The sequence below is a fragment of the Fistularia commersonii genome, chromosome 28, assembly GCF_037954325.1.
Source record: "Fistularia commersonii isolate RoL2024-O1a breed Wild chromosome 28, RoL_Fcom_v1.0, whole genome shotgun sequence".
Lineage (NCBI taxonomy): Eukaryota > Metazoa > Chordata > Actinopteri > Syngnathiformes > Fistulariidae > Fistularia > Fistularia commersonii.
Genome location: NC_141311.1, coordinates 8,053,740 through 8,073,004, shown reverse-complemented (window position 1 = coordinate 8,073,004; position 19,265 = coordinate 8,053,740). Strand labels below are relative to the sequence as shown.

The 19,265-nt window shown below is 49.0% G+C and overlaps 1 protein-coding gene across 1 annotated transcript in view; it reads right to left on the bottom strand.

Annotated features, from left to right (window-relative positions):
- gjc1 (gap junction protein gamma 1) overlaps nt 1-15,623 on the bottom strand; it is a 32,704-nt gene extending 17,081 nt beyond the window's left edge. Inside the window, exon 1 of the mRNA XM_086176174.1 lies at nt 15,024-15,623. The gene's annotated coding sequence lies outside the window, so the exon portion shown is untranslated. The remainder of the gene's footprint in view (nt 1-15,023) is intronic.
- Between the last annotated feature and the right edge of the window lie 3,642 nt (nt 15,624-19,265).

Below are 19,265 nucleotides of genomic sequence, written 5' to 3'. Positions count from 1 at the left end.
GGAGCGCCCTGTTTCAGGCCATGGCACAGAGCGCCGAGCAGAGACAAAGCTCTCATGCAACGTCCCATTCATACTCTGGCACCGAGGGCAGAAAATGAAGCTCACAGTAGAGAGGTATTATAATATGTGAAAGGGACGGGGGGTTGGGGAGGTGGGAGGAAGGCCTCGCTCACTAGGATTCCCCCCTGTACATCACCATCCCCCTCCTTCCTCCCTGTGGGCCCTATCGCCACTTCAACCCCCCACAAATCCCAGCACACCCTCTCCCTTCTGCTCTGACTCCGAAAAACCTTCGCTTCCTCTTCCTCCTCGTCATCCATCAAGGACAGATGCTCACTCTTTACACGCCGCACTCATCGCACGTCGCTGAAAGTGAATAATGGTTTGCTCCATTGCCGAGCTGCAGGTCACGATTGCCACGTAGCAGGTATGACTCCCCGCTTTGAACCCAGCCTCTAAAGCATAAAAATATGCTGAATTCTGTCGTTTTATTTTATAGTTTTGTCGTCAAATTGCATGCAGTAGGTTAATTGGTTATCTCTAACCCCACTCCTTCCCTGATTACATGACTGGCGAAATAGACAATAAATAGATTTTCTGTTTCATTGTGTCCCACTCTTACTTATTCATATTTGCTCAGCACTTTGATAAGCAATGCATTTGTTATTATTATCATTATTATTATTATTAATAATAATAATAATTATAATTACAATAATAATCACAATAATTATATAATTCATTCTTTTTAATTTCGTTATCATCAGCGCCAGTTGCATCTGAATATCTGCCAAAAAGGACAGAAGTGCACCGGCAGCTCGACCAGCGGGCTTATTTCAATATCTTGCCTTTAAATAATGACCTGCTTGCTCTGCGATAGGCTATCGAGTTTGCCAGCAATTAGACCGAGACATTTTTAAGTCTTTCCCAGAGTTGGCCAGCCTTTTCTGGTAGTCTGTGACACTCGATATTTGAAGCCCTACTGCGTGATGATGCAAAACAACTGCTCCAGGCTGTTGATACAGTAATGGTTATTAATAATATACACATATTAAGGCCAATATTGTGCTAGAAAACAGTTCAATGTATGCTGCTGTGAAAAAGAAGTGCACATGGGTTCATCTCAGGGCGGCTCATCTCAGGGTCATGACGTGCCGATGACAAACGTCAATGTGACGGATCGGCGCTGCAAGGATTTCCGAGACACAAAGTGAAGGTCAGGATGAAGTATTTACTCGCCTATCGCGTCGGCACAACTATAACCTGCTTTCGGTAGTACAATCCCACACCTGAGTGTGAGGCCGGGCGGGTCAAGGCTAAAACCCGAGCGCCCTCATCTTCGTCTTTAATCAAAAAATTAAAAAGCACAATCACTGCAAACTTACTCCAAGCCAGAAATATTAACGAGAAACGCTTGCGTCCGGCGTTGAGCTCAGCTGCCTCAAAAACCGCTAATGATCTACATTTTATTGCTGTTAAACACGTGAGGTTTTTTGCTCTGGGATCAATTTTGAGTAACACTAAAGTAATCACACCCAACATCCATCACTTCGATGTCATTGTTTTGTTTTAGCAACTCAATATATTACCTGTTTAGAAATCAATATAAATAATTTTATACATATTAAACATATTTTTATTTACTATTTAGTACTGCGGAGATGAAAAGGTGGTGTTGACCGAAGGTCTTAAATTCCATCATCTCAGGAAACAGTTCAAACTTTCTTCATTTTTTAATTTGACCAGACACCAGCTGCACACAGGCTTCGCCCCCAACGTCTTCAAACCTGCAGCCGAGTCCCGGCGCCCCCGCTGGGACACGGCAATAATGTGAAACAAGCAGCAAGCATGCAGTAAATGGTGCGGTAAACATTCATTCACACACACACACAGACCTGCACACACACACACGCTGCACACACACATACACACTGTCTTTACAGATATCCTTGATAGGCATTGCATTAGCTTCCATTAATTACACAGCATCAACCTTACTTTAAGGAATTCTTTGCTGACCCTGACTTGGATCTTCTTTAAAACCCATGAGGACAGCCAGTCCAATCAAGGTCAGTGATTTTTTATCTTTTTTTTTTAATAAGCAATGGTCCTCAAGAGCGAAGAAAAATGCTCTATCTCTCTCTCGCTCACACACACACACACACACACACACACACACGATCGATTAAAATGAATTACAGGCCAGGCGTTCAGTTACAACACGTTGACACACAAAACTGCGCAAGTTCTCCCCTTATTGATGAGATTGATCGCCTGCGCTGCCCGCTGACGTTGTCCAGGAGCTGATTAGGCTGGAGATTTATGTCCCCGGCTAAAATGACACCCCCCTGCCGGAGTGACTTGAGCGGATGGCGGGGAGACAAATTGGGTGCGCCAGGTAATGTGGGGCAGGGAGGGAGGGATGAAAGGGGAGGTGTGGGTGTTTGGCTCCTCATGAAACCCCCCCCAGATCGTCCGTGAGGCTTTTTTGTCTCCGGCCCAAGCAGGCCCGGGACTTTGACTTTGTCAACGTCAATCCCAGAGGTGACAAACTTTTAGCGAAGCAATTATTAAAACCTCAGTCACAAAAAGCTCCCGGAGGCAGCGAGGCGGCCTAATGGGAGAGTGATTGACAGCCGTCCCGTTAAAAGCCGTCTCCGCCTCAGGCTCCGTACCTGATGGATTCCCTTCAAATGAGTTCATCGCTTATCGTCCGGCCCGACGCAGGCGTGAAATTGGCATCACGGGCCGTGGACACGGACTCAAGTGTGTGACAATGAGTCAATCAATTAGAGGCACGCACGGTTTCCCCGCTGAAATTAATGAGACTTGTGTAATGAAATGTGATTCTCGCCCTGGGCGGACGGCTATTTAGAGTTGGATGTCCTCGAGGGGCTGACGTTGATTTCAAAACGTGGCCTTGATGGCGACGTACGAACACACACGAATACACACACGCTAGCGCAGCCAAATGCCAAGAACGGCCGGCGTCGGGTCTCGGCCGACGTTGACCGGGAGACATTTTGTGACTGAACACGGGGGTTGATTTTAGAGGAAGGTGGCTGGTGTCGGAGGTCTGGGAAGGTTGGGGGGGAGGAGGAGGGTCAATGTTTGTGCACAGTCACAGTCGGGCACATACTGACAGCACAATAAGCTCAATTGACTAAAAAAATACCTGCGTCACCTGATGGAAGCCATCAATCTGTCTGCCTGTCTGTCCGTCCCTCTGTTTACCTCTCTCGCCATTCATCTGCTTCTGTCTATCTAAGTATCTATCTATCTGACCGTCCATCCATCCATCCCTGTGTTTATCTGTTTATCCATCCATCCATCCTGATTTGTTGAGCCCTCTGGTTGCGGCTCAGTCGAATGCAGAAATTTAACAGTGTGTTGTCGGTTGCCGGCCCTGACCCCGTTTCTTCAGACAAACCCAAGGGGCGTCGTTCATATTTATATCCAGCCTTGGCAGGGCCGCGGGTGACGGAGGACAAGGATCCCCCTGGCCATTGAACCCGATCACCCGGGTGATAAATCGGTCTCCGATCGCAGCCTTCATCCGCCAACAGCTCCCTTCCCTGTGACTGAGCCACGGACGCCCATCACTCCACTGTCACTCGCTCGCTGGCGGGTCCCGACCGGATCCCGGTTTCCCGGGTGGGCCGGGGTTTTCATCGAAAAGGAGCGCCGATTCGGGCTCAGGCTGAACCCCTCACAAGGAAAGCCAGGAGACACATGTTGTTCACACATGTTGTGGCGCTTCTGACATGGCGATCGGGGAATTTGACACATCCATCTACATATCTAGGTGAGTAGAAACACACTTGTCATGTTCAATGACGCGTTGGAAATTGTTTAGCACACTAAAAATTCACTCAATAATTTCAAATTAGGAATAGAAAGTGGATCTTTTTAAGTTTGACATTGGTCTCCCTCTGTCACATTAGCTATGTGGCCCTGTGATTGACAGTTGATCCCACATCTTGCCAAATGACAGCTGAGATTGGCTCCACGCCCTCACTGTGACCTGAGCGTGGGACAAAAAACCCTGCCTTGCAAAAAATTATGGACAATCACGAGAGCTTGTTGGAAATGATCAACATCCTGATATTCCGTTGGACAAATAACTTTGGAAACATATTGACTGTGAAAATTTCTTAGTAGGCCTTTTGGACTCCGCCGACATGTAAATTAACAGCCTCATGCAGTTGGTGATTTCAAAAAGGGCAAAGAGGACGTGATCACAATTTTGACAAAGCTACTAAGTTCCAGTTTCCCCACGCCCACTTGCTCCACCTCTGTTCATCATCTTAATTGATAAATAGTCCCACCATCATTTTCACTGGTGGTTTAAGCCAGGCCGACTTTTATGGAGTCACAGGTTCGACTCCATGACGACTGTCCTTTTGTTCGGCGCCTCAAGAATAAAACCGGCCAGACAATCGGGGTCTTGGCAGGGGGGGTTAAACGTTGTCACAGAGGAACCCGGACGGTGTCGAGAACCGACTCGCGGGCGCAGCCAATTCCAGCAGATGGTGATTGAATGTAAACGGAACTGAGCCATCATATTTTCAACAGAGCACTTAAGAGGATGCAAACAGGGGGAGGAAGCTGAAAAGGCTTTGGGGGAGGGAGGGTGTTGGGGGGGCCGAAAGAATGAGAAAATAGCGAATGAGTAAAGAAGCAAAAAAAAAAAAAAGGAGAAAAATTTTCTGCAGCAATGTGCTCTTGCCTACGGTTAGTCTTGTTCCGATACAACTTTAATCATCCAATCACGCTTGCCAAGCCAACTGACAGGTCTGGCGCAGCCCGGGTTTGATTTTCACTCGTGCTGAAATTAGGAAAACAGAAGGGGGTGTGTGTGGGGGGGCGAATCGTCTCCCTCTCAAACAGAAGTCAAGTGACAGGGAGAGAACGACGGGGGGAGCCGACGGAGCTCTTAAGGCCAACTTTGAACGTAAAGCAATGTGATGTGTATGACATCTGATTTTTATGTTAGGTTCAGAAGGCTCCACTGCCCCGTCTAAAAATGGAGGGAGAAAAAAAAACTGAAAAATTATGATTAATGATTGCCTAAAGAAATAAACCCCTCGTGAACGAGGCTATGGACGGGACACGTCTGCCGTGGAGCCGGAAGAAAATCCTGTGTCTTCCCTCGCAGCTCTGTCACAACTTCCCCGTGTCACATTAAGAGCGGCTTCCGCTCATCAGAACACAACCGGTCTCCTGATTGAGAATTATACGCTTAAACTCCTGGTATGATAAGAGAGACAGACAGACAGAGAGAGAGAGAAGAAAAAGCAGTGGAGTTGGATGAATCAGAGTCCGAGCTCACGAGTAATTGAACAGGGCTGACCTTGGACTCCGCCAGCCAGAATAACTCTGAGAGAAAGATATCCGCTGGAAAGCGTTAACGAACAGACGTCAGACGCACAAAATAGCGATAATTAGGGAATGATTTACATTTTTCATGTCATGCAAATGTAATAACACAAGGTAATAACAACTATTTACCATGACCGATTATATGGCATTTAATTATGTTTTTGTTGTCGAGCCGGCGGGCCGGGACGAACAGGAGGGGGGTCACGGCTGCCCCTCTCATTCCAACAGAGAGCGCTGACGGGATCCAGAAGCAATTGCTTCATGCCAGCAGAGGCAGCTAACCCCCCCTCAGGGTGGTGTGTGTGTGTGTGCGTGTGTGTGTGTGTGTGGGGGGGGGGTCAGTAGTATAGAGTCAGTTAGTCATTATCCTCAGAACAAACACAACCCTCGCCTGGGTTGATCTTGACATGCCAGCCCTTCCTTGACTCTAATTGGTTTGCGATCGGTTCGGAGGCCCAAACCAATAATAAACATAAAACGTAATGGACGAAAAAAACAAAACAGACGCAGAGCTATTTAAAGTTGAGCCTAAAGCTCTTATGTCAAGTGAATCTTATGTTTTTTTTCCTTTTGCATTTTTTTTTGAGACAGAGTTTCAGGAAGTGTTAGCCCGGAAGGTTATCATCAAGGCTACACTTCTAGCACGAGAGCATCTGCGCACGCTTCCAGCCCCCCCCGACCCATCACACCAGGGAGGGCTACGGCGCGGATAATCTTGAGGCCTTGTGGCCATGGAAACCCACTCATGTATGAATGTTACTTTGTTTAAACATGGCCGCGGGAGACGAGACAGGGAGGAGAGGACGGCGAGCGGGGCTGTCCTGGGAGACACGGCACATGTCGGTGATGTAACAGGAAGGAAAGAGAAAGCCGTGCCTTTATTTGCGTTTTTTGTTTTTTGTTTTTTGTTTTATTTTGACCAAATACGTGAAGACAAAAGGGAGCTTACCGGTTACAGTGGAGGTTCCACTATGACTAAAACCCTGTCTGTTGTGAGGAGGTCGCGTCCCAAAAACGTTTAAAGTTGAAATAACTCCCTAATATTCTGACTCCGGGGTGAATATTATGGGATATTATGGAACAATGATGCAATCGTCTGTGTGCGACCTTCATCTCGTCACAGTGTCACTCATCAGTCTGGATGCCGGGAGGTTCCTGTGGTGACGCAGCATCAAAGAAAATCAACAACTGTGCACAAATGCTTTAAAACTAAATTAGCATACAATGTGCTGGAAAGTAGGTGTTTGTCTCAATACGTAGGGGATGAAAGTGAAAAGCTGTCAGAACAATAAATACTCAGGTAGTGTAAAAACACATTAATGTGGGGAGAAAACACCTGAGATAATTTATTCCCAAATGATTTGTAAAACCAGAGGAATGAAACAAGCAACGTTTTTCACTATTGAATACTTTTTTCCCCATCAAATCCCTGCTTTCTCTACCACACATCAGATTACCAGTTTATAACCGTATAGCTACTGTCATGCATTTACCCTTTTCAGGTTTTTTTTGCAGGTGGGATTAACAGGAAAGAGGTGGTGAGGGACCCTATTCATCAATGCCGTGACATAAATAATCGCTGGGAATTGATTTATCATCCATTCCTTGAATTAATTTGTCAGTAAACGCGTTTGTAATCGGCTGCCACCTCTCACTACCAAAAGCTAATTTCTACTCAACGTACGAGTGAAAATAGATCCATTCTTTATGAACCTTTATTGAATGCCTCACGACATGTGGAGGGAGAATTCTATTCATTGGCAGGACCAACAACAGAAATAGACGCCAAACACCACATCTGGTATTTCCACATACAACAACTTGTCTCCGCTAGTCAGTCACAAAATGAGTAATCTATATTGCAGCAGATGTGTGTCCCTATTTATTTTGTAAGTCACATGAAAACAGTTCCCCGGTGACCACGACAGTTTTAAAAAAAATTGTGCTCTGCAATCCAAAAGAAGATATTGGGCCGGGCTAATGGGTTCTACCAATCATCAAGTACCTAAAAAATGAAAGAATGGCCCAGTTGCTGAAAAGGTCCTGGGTCCTGCAAAATCCTACGGTGCAAATTTGAAGAGAAATCCTAACGTGGTTTGGAAATCCCACAAAGCTGAGTGTTTAAAAAACACAATTATTTGAGATCTAACCCAACTCAAACCCCCAGTCATCTCTAAACGTGCAATTACGACACGTCTGGCTCGGGGGGGTCCACACTGGATGGTATAAACTCTAAAACCATGCGTGACCCGGAAGCGTCTCGTCTGGATTGGCTAACAACGGCTAAAAATAACCCCCGGCTTGTGTCTTTTCTCGTTGCATTTTTTTCTGAAACGCACAAACCAGTGTAGACGCTCCATTGTGCAAGCGTGATTATTGGAGTCATTAAGAGAGGCACCATTTTTCCTCGCTACAGTCGGAAGTGTCTGGAAGAAAGAGGATGTGATATTTGCACAGATGGAATTCAAGGAAAAACGTGGTCTCGCAGACTGGAGAGGTTGCATTCATGATAAACACCCTAAAAAATGCTTACACAGAAACACATTCATCTTTTGATGAATAGTTACTAAGGTGCCACAAACGTGCAGTTCGGCGAAGGCGGAGGGAAGGGGAAGCAACAGATGACACAGCAGTGACGAAATTGGAGTAATATGTGAATCACGGCTGCAGAAGCAGCAGCCATGCCCAAAAAATGTCTCCCTTCCAGAATTACTTTTCAGAATTTGTGTACTTCCTCCTCCCTCCTGCCACCGTGTCCTCATCGACGCTGGCCAGCTCTGCTCTGCGGCCCAGCGTTCCACAAAACGCTTCTGCCTGATTTTATTCCCTGATGTGTGCGTGCTCATATGTGTGTGCGGCTGTGAGGCGTTGACAGGGTGCCGGCCGCAGCCCGTGAACCTGGCCACTCTGCTTAGCCCCGCCAGTGACGGAGAGCGAGGGGGACATCTCCCAGCCACGGCCTGCCCCAGCTGGACCAATCAGGCATGAGCGCTCGCCCGTCGGCTCAGCGCGTGCCTTCCGCTGTGCGCCGTGGCACAGATTCCCCTCACGGATTCTGGCGTGTTCTCTTGCGGTGTCGCTGCTGATTCTGCTGATCGCAGTCGCGAGTGTAGGTTCCGATAAACGGCGCATTTACTGAAGTCCCTGCACGTTCCTCAACGGCGCCTCACGTGTTTGCAAGAGGGCGTTACGGTGTTGAGTTGGGAGGAGCTCGGTTCAACGGATTTCGGACCCCACTACGAAAATCCGAGACCCGACCATTAGAATTGTTTCATCCCCGTCATCTTTAACTGACAGAGACGGTTTCCAGGATCTACAGTTTGATTTTCATGGGCTGCTGGCCCACGAGCGTCAGATTATATGCAACGTCTGGCTTCTACATGGAGTGAATAATTACTCACTTCCTGCACGTGAAGCACATGTGACCTGAGGGCTAAAGTGCACATACGAGGATTTGTAGAGGGATATAACGCGATAAAAGGTGTCTGGTGCCAGTTTCACCCGACCTGATTAGCTGCTATAAATATGGCGGGCACATCATGCAATCGCAATTCCCGCGTGTGTTCTGAACCAGACAGTCCAGTTGTAATCTGCCACTGAGCGACTCCGAGTGAAAGAGCCCAAACACATCCATTCAATGGAATTTTTTAATGTCACGCCGCCCGACCTTTGACCCCCTCTCCCCTAATGAGACATGGCCTACAACAGCATCTCTGTTCTGTGGGCGGGCCATGAAGATGGGACGCATTCCACTTTGCTGATCTCTCACACGCCAGACTCACGCATCCCCAGAATGGAAACCGTCCGTTTCGTTTGTTGGCGGTCATGCGTTAATGTCAATATGTTTGGTTTATAGGTTAAAGATGCAGTTCTGAAAAGCACTCAAAACGTGCACTAAAAACGAGCTAGGCTCGCCCTAAAACGAATATCCTTGTTGATACAATTGCACATGCGCGCGGCAGGCAGGGACCGTATGCTAGCCTTGCTAACAACAACACACACACCGTCAGGCCAAGCAGTCTGAGACATCAATCATCTACGATTGGTTGCCCTCCTGCAGAGGATCTGCCGACAAGAAGAGGAGCAGGAAAGTTAGAACGCACATTTTTTTGTGAATCGCCCTCATGTGCCAGAAACACAGCCAAGTGCATCGGCGTATCCATGCCCGGGCTCAGCAGCTGCAGCTGCATCTGCAGCGGCATCTGCGGCGGCGGTGGCAGCGGCAGCGCCGGCTTGTCATGAAAGACGGCCAGACGCTCAGCCAGGTGGACACACACTTTCTGTGTGAGGCTTCAGCTTTCCATTTCCTTTTTTTTCTTTTTAATCCTATAAATAATGTCCCCGAAGAAAGATAAAATGGATATCACACTCCAAATGTGGCTGATAAATGACTCATTATAAATGAATGTTGTGACAGAGCAGAAGATTTACTTGTAAGTTGATAACGATGAATTTCAGTGAGAATGAAAGAGTTGTAATCCAAAACTGGATAATTCTTGGCATTCTCTGGTTAGACGGGACGAAGCTGAGCAGGAAAGACCACGTCCAGCTGCGCAGATGCCCAAATGCTAGCTCCCCTCTGCCGTACCAAAACGGGAATGGGGGGGATGTGGCGTCATCAGCAGGCCGACCCTGAATGAAAAGCCTCTCTCTCCCTCTCTGTCTGTCACGTTGTGGCTCCGCCCCGTGCCCGCTGACCCCGAGGGGAGAGGCATAAGACCTGTCACCCTGAATCACGGACCGGGCCACGACAGCCGAGCTCGTATGTAAATGTGTCAGTGTGCACAGATTTATGAGTCCGACGTATCAGTTTGAATATGCATGTTCAACACTGACTGAAGCGTAAACATCCACGTGTGCACGCGTGCGTATCTGCACATGCGTGCCGCGTGCGTGCGCGCGTGTGTGTGATTCCAGGCACACAGTATGTTTGTCTGAGCTTATCCTCGGATATTACAGTGACATTCCCGTCGGGAAGGAGCCTCACGACTGTTTTTGTTTGCCAGACCGCCCGTATCTCTTCCCGAGCGCCGGCTAGGTGGAAGTGACATCTGATCTCTTCCACACTCTGCAAGGTGCTTCCTGTCTGGATTTGTGTGTCCTCCTCACCGCCCACGTCCCCCCTCTTTACTTCGTCACTATATAGCTAAATTTGACATTTAAACTCCACTGATGTCATGCACGTTTTGCTAAGTAGCTTAGCAGAAAAATAAATAGCTAATGTCTATGTAAATGTGCTTATGGATGTACATAACTTATCAAAGATAATTCATACATCCATTTGTCAAACTAACCAAAATATGTTTTTTATCCAGTAATATATTCACAAAATATTTTCTAGGGGTCTGTCGAGTCAGGTCTCCTGTGTTCAGGAAGGACATCCAATCTTCATCAATCACTTGTCAATACAAATATTGGAAAACGGCTCCCGGCCAATGAGGTGACGTCTACAGATGATGATTTCTTTGTTTTACCGCACCACAGAAGAAAGAAAGTCATCCTGTGATTGGTTCTTCGGCCCCTTTGTTCTTTCAAACACTGCTAGTGTTGTACCTGAATTTAGGGATTTCATCAAATTCCTCGATATCAGTTGATTAATCAACGGTCGTTATGGGCTTTTGTGCTAATAACTGTGTGATGAAATGTCCACCCTCACCTCGCTGGGTCTTTACGTGACCGAGGCGCGCAGCCTAACATAAATCAAGTTGGCCAGGATTCCCTGTGTCCGATTGAATCGCACATCTCTTCGCAATTAAACTCGCAGATCTGCTGTGGCGCCGCGGCAACACGTGCGACCAGCGCAAGTGGAAGCATGCCTGCTCGTGAAGGGGTCAGGACCGACTGCGGGGTTTGTTTTCCTCTGGAGTCATCCTGAGTCACGGGAAGCACGACACGACTCCCCACCCCTCCAACCTCCTCCACGGCGGCATTTTGGATGCAGAGAGGGGTCCTGGATGAAACCCCGATCCACGTGGACGGCCTCGAATCGGCAAAGTCGAGCTCACGTTTGACCGTGTAATTACGTTCAAATTTAAAATGATCAAAATACACATCTCAGTGGTTCCGGCAATTATTTTCATACCATTGTTAGACGAGTAGGTTGGAAGAGGACGGGGTCTTCAAACGGAACCATTCTCCCAGAAAACTATAATATGCTCATTCCAGAAATAGTCCCTCCGCCGTCATTTAAATCCATATATTAAGTCGGCCTTTCGCTTCAAAAACGGGCCCATTAGCAGAACCAAAGTCTGCGCTTGAAAGAAAAACTTAAAGAGTCGACTGTGTGTGTGTGTGCGTGTGTGTGTGTGTGTGCGTGTTGGGGAAGGGACCCTCTCCCTTCTGTATCTGCCATTAACGCTGATGGCCTCCGACAATTCTAATTACCCGTCCGGTTCAAAAAGCGTAAAGCACCTTCCCTCTGCTCTCGCTTTAATGTCGTTTACAGGAACTGGCAACCAGAAAATGCGGAGCCGCAAACACGGTGTCAGCCGGAGTGAATCCAGACTAGTTGGCAGGAGTAAAGACACTGCGCCCCCCTCTCCCCCCGGTGTGCTGCACTCCCGGGATTAGGCCTGGCAGCCCGCTTGCGTCTGCTCAACAAGATATAAACACAATACCTTGATGATTTTGCACTCCGACAACAACAAAACACTTTGTTGCACCGCAGCAGTAGAAGCGCCACCCGTCTGCAAACGCCACGCCATCGCCCGTCTGACGGCCCTGCCCCTCGGACATGCCGACGGCGGACGCTGCAAAAACACTTGCATGTAAATAACGAGCGGGAATCGTTGGTGTTTTTTTTTTAAGAGACGGGGGGTAAAACTAACCTCTCGCTGCACTGCCTCCGAGTCACACATTCCTGGAGGATAAGAGGAAATGAGTTATCCATTTTATATGGCTGTAAACGCATCGCGCAGGTTCTCCTGAGGTGAGGGCAGAGGTAATTTGTAAAAAGGTTCAATAGCAGGCGTTTCGCACTCCCAGCTTGGAGGAGGGGGAACGTGCAGCAGCTGCGCGTGTTTTCAGCGGGGAGTCGGAAGCTGGGGATCTGAAATTGCTACTTTTTGCTGAATTACGGGGAATTTATGCATTTATGGCGGCGATTAAAAACCCCTTATGGTTTGTATTTCCACTCCCTGACTATAACTGTGAGATTCAACTGATCCATTCCTAATTTCTCATGAAAACCTTCCAAAAAAGCCGCAGTTAAAAAGCAATCGGCTGACAGTCCAACACACCGACAGTCCAACATGTCAGCATTAAATCCAGTAGGTCGGGGCCAAAAGTGCATCGAACCCGGGACGCTGCACCAAGGCCCCTCTCCCAGGTAACCTGCAGGACGTGATTTAGGTTAAGATTAAATCCACGTCCTTGACTTTTTCCATTTAACCCCTATCTTTTGAATAATTTCACAAAACATATACTGCATTTGACTCCTTGACTTTTTCCATTTAACCCCTATCTTTTGAATAATTTCACAAAACATATACTGCATTCGTTTCTAAGATTGTATTAAGATTACAGATCAACATTAGACCTTACAGAGTATAAACACGCGAGACCACAAAAAAACTAATCAAGATGACTGACGGCAGCGGGTCAAGTACATTTTAGTCATTGGTCACAGTTAAACAAGTGACTGTCCTTGGACACTTAAAGTCAGGTTTTGCCGGCTGCCGGGATATTTTTCGTTTTCACGTGGAATTCCGACCGTCTGTGCCGTTTTGTTCCGATTTAAGTTCCTGGCCTCGTGAGCGCACCATCAATCCTGGTTTCGCCCTGTTTTCCGTCGCGCGGCAACGCTAATGTGATGACAATCTGACTTGTGGAAAATAAAAATCAATGAAAATGAATACAAAAAAAAAAAGGAACTTCTGCAGCAAAACCCCACACACATGCCCACACACACACACACACAGACAATGTAAATTTACCTTTTTAAACAAGTCAGGTGTCAACCAGCAACCAGCTGGGGGTAGGGTTGTCACATTTCCAAGACTTTTCTAGGGCACCTTCTGATCATTTAATAAATATACATGCACAATTTATCACTATATCTGCCAAGTCATGATTTGTGTGTGTGTGTGTGTGTGTGTGGGTTGGGGTCTCTCGGCGACGGTGTCATTACACTGGAACACCGTGTTTCGGATGAGAAGCGGCTCTCTGGTCGCCGCACTAACTGAGGCGATGGGGCCATTTTTCTGCTGCCACTCCGTATCTGCTCCTCATCTCTCTGCGTTGAAGCGTGGGGGTGGGAGGGTGACCCCACGCTTCTCCCTGTCGATGGTGCAAGAGCTCCCCTGGGAAGGGGGGGGGCGGGGTAGTGGGTGGGGGCGCTGGGCGACAGAGATTGACTGAAAAGGTTCATTTACAGGAGGCGAGGCCGGGGAAATGCCAAGAGACCACTCACGGGATGAGAATGAGGAAGACGATGAGCGGAGGGCAAATGGAGGAAGTTATGTATGGTCCCGCTGGCAGCTCACCAAAGAATAAATTCTCAGTAAATAAGATGGAGCTCCATGTGTGCGACGCAGAGAGCCGGAGAATTGTTCGCAGACGCCGGGCGTCCAACCCTGGAATCCATCATGCCTTTGCATTTCACATTCTTTTCCGAAGCCGTGAGGGGAAAACCCATTACGGTTGCTCGTCGGTTGCCGTGGCACTGACGGATGCGCGGCGCTCAGACACACGCACACGGCATATTTCAGTCACCCGACGTGTGACGGCGGGGTTAGGGTGTGGGTCAGGGGCAGGGCTGGGGCTGGAGGTGGGGGTGGGAGTTCTCCCCAGGCTGGAGAAGGTGCAGGCCTGAGCCTCGGGTCAGGTCACAAACGTGTCGTCTTTCTTTGGTTAAATTTCGAATATATTGGCTTCCCCTCTGGAAATGTGTATCCTCGGCGGAGGCCTCAGATGTCCATCACTGTCAAACATCTCCATCCTCCAACGGCCAGAAAGCCTTTTATTTGTCTTTTTAAAAAATGCCTCCCACAGGGAACCCTTCCATGCCGCGACCCCTCACACTACCGCCGTGTATTAAATGGAAAACCGCGTCAAGGCAAACAAAACCCTGCACGGGACGTGATGTGGATTCTGAAGAACTCATCCCACAGGGATAAAGATGTGATAAAATGCTGCAGGATTTTTTTATTCGCCAAAATTCGAAAGAGAATCCTGCTTGAACCGCCCATCCGCGTGTGTGCCCTCACACACACATGCAGCATGCTGCTGCCGGAGCGCATGGTGAACAAAGGGTCCCCCCCAATTTCGGACTCAAACGAGCCCGAAAACACGTTTGGGTTTGGGGGGTGGGTTTCACAGGCATGCATGTGCAGGGGGTTCCAGGTTTGCAGGTGATGTCATGAGGGGAACCCCACCAGGAGCGCCCCCCCCAACACACACACACACACATACACACACACAAAGGAAAAGCATGCTTTCACAAAGAAGTTGATCCATTTCTGCCTCAGGCAAGTTTTGCCTGCAGAGAAAATTCGCTCCATAAAAGGGACAAAAGCGCCAAGGATGCGGGGATCCGTGCCCGTGACCCCCCTCCCACACACACACACACACAGACACATCTGCCCTCTCAGCCTCTGCCTAAAGACGCGCACACACATACACAGCTTTTGTTTTGTTCTTACCGCGATGCGAGTCTGTGAAGATGCTTTAAGATTGAAGACGAGGTTCCCGGTTTCTCCTCCCCGCGCTGCTGGAGGTGGAGGAGGAGGCGGAGGTGACGAAGGTGAGGCGGGGGGTCCAAACTTGATTTCCTCCCGTTGGATCTCAGCTCCACTTCTCCGGGGTGAGGGGAGGAGGGGGCGGCGGCGGAGGAGGAGGAGAAGGAGGAGGAGGAGGAGGGGGTGCCGGTGGGTTCACGGGCGGGTGTTCATCCCGTGCCTGACCGTCACTGCGGGTTTTGACGGCCGTCCCCGTCCGCGGACATGCCGGCGACGCCGTACCGCCTTGGCTCGGGTGGGAATGTCGGTCGGCCGAGCTAGACGCTCCGCTGGGTGCCGCCGGCGGCAGAGCCCCCGCGGGCCGGGTCCGTCGGAGCGCCGCCCGTCGGCAGCCGGGTCATCGTCCGAACCTCCGCCGCCGCCGCCGCCGCCGGCTGGTCCGAGGCGGAGCGGTTCGTCCGCACGGCTGCGCCCGCTTTGGTGATTGGCCAGGATTTCAGTCGCTCACGTGGCGCCGGTTGACTCCGGTACGGCGCTGCGGCTCTCCCATCTACGAGGACCGGGTAGGGGATGGGGGACGGGTGGGGGTCACCGATCTGTTGATCACCGCAGGAGGAGCGGCTTCGAGCGGGCGGCGGCTTCGCCTCGTACCGGTGCGCGGCGTCTGACAGCAGCTGCCTGAATGGAGGAAGGAGGAGGGAAGAGGAGGAGGAGGAAGGGGGGGGGGGCGGAGGGGGGATGAGTGACAGCTGGATCCTCCTGGCTGAAAGCACGCGCGTGCGTGAGACTGACGCGCGCACGCCCGGCGGGGTCACACATGCAGAGGTGGACAACATCTGCCGAGCAGAGGGAGCAGCCTCTGCTAGGTGTTCATAGATTGCAGGAAAAAATACTAAAATAAATAAACTACATTTTCTTTTTAGGTTTTCGGGTTGGAAGAAACACATACACACACATGCGCGCGCTCATTGAACACATTATAACAATATGACAGGCCATCCTTTCAGGCCCTGTAGTGTGCATGTGTGTGTGCATGTTTCTTTCTATCAAAAATTCTAAAGAGTGAATGTTTATTTATTTTAAGTTAATTTATTTCAAATTTGTCCATGTTGCAAATCTCCTCTTTCCCCTCATGCCATCACGTCAGATTGAGCCGCTCCCTCGACCCCTCATGTGAGGTAAAGGCCCTTTCCCAAAATCATTCCCAAGCACCAGCTCGCAATAAAAAGCTTTTAGCGTTGGTCCATAAATGCTAACGGACAGCATGCAGTATTTAGTGCTTCCGCCTCAGCAAGAAGGACCACGGTTCAATTCCAACGACGGGCATGTCCGTGTGGCGTGTTCGAGTCTGCGTGGATTTCGTCCCACAGTCCAAAAACACGCAGGAGACCCTAAACTGCCCCGATTTGTGAATGAAAGCGTGGCTCGGCGTCGATCGTCATTCCCTCCGCGGCCCTCCCCGGGCGTGTTGCGGGCTGGATCCAGTCTGCCAGCTGGATGGCGGCGAGGCGCCGACGTCTCTGACGTATCTAACGTCTCTGACGTCTGCGATCGCCGGGTGATTCAGCACAGCGGGGCCTCCAGGGGCCCGAGGCTGCAGGAGTCACGCGGTGGTATTTTGTTGGGCTTTTTTTCCCCAACAACCGCTCACAGTCCTGACCTTGCTGGACCTGCAATTGTCCCGGACGCCACCCCAACAACCCCGGCAGTGATAGCGCCACCCAGTGGTTGCAGGTGAAGCTCCATGGATATACAAAGTCCACCACCTGAGCCCTATCAGAGAGCAGGGAATCTCAAACTGACCCCAGAGACTAATTAGCCTGCAAATTACAGATTATTATAAAAATATATGATGCAGCACTTTCAAAACTTACAAAAGAATTTTTGAACAATGAGGCGTTGGAGTCCCTTGACCACCAAAATAAAGGTTAAAGGTGACCTCCAATATATCCATGCTTGCGTTTACTTATTCTTTGACCTGCTGTCATGTTTGACTCTCTGCAAATTATTTTTCAACCTTTTTTAAAAGCCAATGCTTTAGTGCTCCATAAATTTGAGGTGGTAAATGTGTCTGTACTGACTGACAAAATTTCCCCATCATCCATTACTCTTTTATTTTGAAATTATGAAACTGTATGTCTTGTCTTGCCAACCCTTGTTTTTGTGCATATTTTTGTGAATAGCTGATTTTCTCCTCTGCATGTTAGAATTGGACTCCATGTCCCAAAATAAATACTCTTTTATGCAACATCAGCACGAAGAGACAATATTGATTGATTGACAGATGCAGAGAGGTGCAGGGAGGCGGGATAAGATCGAGGCAAAACAAGCCACGGCAGAGTTGTTGCAAGTAAAAAAGGTGACTGATGGAGGGGGGGGTGAAAAACCAGAATGAGCCGGAGAGGAAAAGGGATGACTTGCTGGAGTGGGGGTTGGGAGGTGTGTGGGGGGGTTGGCTAACCCCGTACCGAAAGTGTCCCTCTCACGTCTATATTTAGCACAGGGACCACAGATTGTAACAAGAGCTCCGGGGTCTTGTGTTCAGAGCCGCTGCCATCCGTCTCAGCGCTTTGGGCCCAGTGCTGGCTCATGCCAACCCGGGGGAGGGAGGGGGGCATGTAGAGGAGTGGAGGGGGGGGGGGGGCTGATGGGGGTCAACATTTGGCTGAAAATGTGCAAAATTTAACATGTTCTGCTGGAGCACACCCGCCCGGAGCCTTTGCAGACCCCAACCTAGATGAGCGGATTGGCCGTGCTCCTTCGGAAAAGGTTTGTCAGAGTTTACAGCTACCCCCTTTCAGCTCTTGTTCTTTGATGGTTTTGAAAAGGGCACCGTGGCCCCCATCACCAACGCTGCCAACCCCTGCACCCCCAAGCCTGACTCCGCTGGGGAACAAAAAACATCTCTTGATTTCATCTGGGCAGAATTGACATTCGGTTCAAATGTCAAAAGCAGCCGCGTTTGACTTTTCCTGTCTCTTTTCTGGGGCCTCACGGTTCGCATCACCCCCCACCCGCCTCCCCTCAACCGTTGGAGGGGTGGGGTTGTCATCGCTGAGTGATGAAGGGCTGAGCTGTTCAGACATCAGAGTCTCGCGAAGGTGTGAGGAGACACACGAAGCCGTCAGCCAGTCCTTCATGGCGGGGGAGACAATAGACTCGGCACATGCAGGGACGCAGCAGGGCTGGAGCCAATCCCTGCTGCTGCACGACTGAGGGGCGGGATTTAATGTGGATGGGTCACCTGTCAATCACAGGGTCCACATATAGACACCCAACTATTCACTCTCATTCACACTGACAGACAGTCCATAGTGTGTCGACTCACTGCTTTTGGACTGTAGGAGGATGGAGGACCTGGAGGCTCCATACAGGAAGTACCCTGTATGTACTAGTAGTCGAAGTAAGAGTAAAACTATTAGCATCCAGGTTATGTGCCATCATGTGGGTTGAAGGGACTGAGGAATTGTCCTTTGACATTGGTTAAACAAACATCAGGTGTTTTCTTTTTTTGCTTAGATATTACATTCAAGGAACCCTCAATCTTTCAGATCTGACATGTCCCCCCCCCATGATTTCATCAGTCCTGACATTCGCGTGAAAGACTGATGAAGACTTTGTCTTCATCAGCAAAAGCGTGTCTCTTAAAAAGGGCTGATGTCGGCGGTTGAACTGCCAACCACCCCCGCCCACCGGGTTCACAGGAGGTAGGAGACAAATGGAGTCGAACAATCAAAACCCCTGGAATCTGGTGCGGTGCTTGGAGTTTAACCCCGGGCCCCAGCTGTCTGGGGCAGAATCTAGGAACCAAACCAGTGATTATCCCGCTATTTTCGTGACCAAAGGCCTTTTCTCGACATCACTGCTTAGATAAAAGGTTTTTAATTGAAATTCAAGAAAACACGATGGAAAAAAATGGGAAAGCCAGTAAGGCTGTTTTTTTTATTTAATTTGAACATGTCACAGGCTGCCAATGGATTGGCCGTCTTTATCGCATTTTCTTCAAATTTATTTCAAATGCAGTCTTTCAAATGTAGGTAACAGGTGCTGAAATATTGGTCCACATGCACCCATTCAATCCAGAAACACTCATCATGATGGCATACATTTTTTTGATGGATTGCATATTGTTAATATAACTAAATTAGATGCTGGGAGCTATCATCCTGTAATTCAACCAAGCATCATATTGTTAAAATGACTAAT